The sequence below is a fragment of the Buceros rhinoceros genome, unplaced genomic scaffold (assembly GCF_000710305.1).
Source record: "Buceros rhinoceros silvestris isolate BGI_N320 unplaced genomic scaffold, ASM71030v1 scaffold20658, whole genome shotgun sequence".
In the NCBI taxonomy this organism is placed as follows: domain Eukaryota; kingdom Metazoa; phylum Chordata; class Aves; order Bucerotiformes; family Bucerotidae; genus Buceros; species Buceros rhinoceros.
In genome coordinates this window covers 3,307-4,512 of record NW_010427683.1, presented here as the reverse complement: position 1 = coordinate 4,512, position 1,206 = coordinate 3,307, and the positions used below count along the sequence as shown (strand labels likewise).

The 1,206-nt window shown below is 61.9% G+C and overlaps 1 protein-coding gene across 1 annotated transcript in view; it reads right to left on the bottom strand.

Annotated features, from left to right (window-relative positions):
* Positions 1-1,206, bottom strand: part of MIF4GD (MIF4G domain containing) — a 4,253-nt gene that overhangs the window by 1,277 nt on the left and 1,770 nt on the right. The window lies entirely within an intron of this gene.

Sequence of the window (1,206 nt, the reverse complement as noted above, 5' to 3'; positions counted from 1 at the left end):
GTCCGGCAGCCAGCGCCGCTGGACAAGCAGCTGGAGTCTGTGAAAACGGGGGATTCGACGGCTGCGTTTCCCTCGCCTGACGGAGGTGAACCGGTGTCACACCGGGCAGTCTCTGCCCCGAGGGACGGCCAGCTGCTGGGTCTCCAGTATCACAGCTGCCCTGAGGGAGGAGGTGCAGCCAGGGCCAGGGGGCAACAACCAGCACCTCCATCCTGCTTCCTCCTGGCTGCGAACCTCCTGCCCGGCCGGTTCTGCCCCGCACACACCGGGGAGGTAGCTCTCCCCGCCCCGCGCTTTTTGCTGGTCCCTCACAGGACAAGGAGCGCGTTAGCAGCCATCCTCATCCTCCCCGCACATGTTGTTCACCTGGAAGGAGCAGCAGCCATGTCAGCTGGGGCCGGGCAAGGCGGGCTCCGCTCCCTCGCCGCTCTTCAAGGGAGCGGGAGCACGATTTCGCTGTGCTGCCAAATGCCGTAGCGATGGGATTTACGTGGGAGACCAGACATTCGAGTCTCCAGGAGCCAGAGGAGCTGGTGTGATGAAAAGCATCTCTTTTTAAAGGTAAGCAGGTAGCCGGGGCAAATACGCTTGCTGCCGCAGCAGTTGGCGGGCTCCGCTCCCTCGCCGCTCTTCAAGGGAGCGGGAGCACGATTTCGCTGTGCTGCCAAATGCCGTAGCGATGGGATTTACGTGGGAGACCAGACATTCGAGTCTCCAGGAGCCAGAGGAGCTGGTGTGATGAAAAGCATCTCTTTTTAAAGGTAAGCAGGTAGCCGGGGCAAATACGCTTGCTGCCGCAGCAGTTCTCTTGCCTGCAGCTTCACTTGCATCAGTTTTTCATCTGCTCCAAGCAGACATCCAAGCACACACGCTGCTGCGAAGGCTTGCAGACGTGGGCTAGAAATTACGTGAGCACCCACCGGTCTCCCCCGGGACCTCATCGCAGCTGGAGCGGCTCAGTGTGGGACATGCGGGAGCAGGCAAACAAGGGGATTTCAAACACCGGGCACAAAACGACGAAGCTCAGACTTGGTGGCTCTGCCTCTCCCAGCCTGTTCGCTTGCCTGTGGGCAGCGCCAACCCCAGCAGCATCCCTGTGCTGAGAACCCGCTCTGCCTCCACTGCTGAGCCACAGCCCTGGGGCTCCATCCAAGCCCCTGCCCTGGTCTCTGCGGACCCCCGGGTCCTTCTGGCACCCCGAGGCAG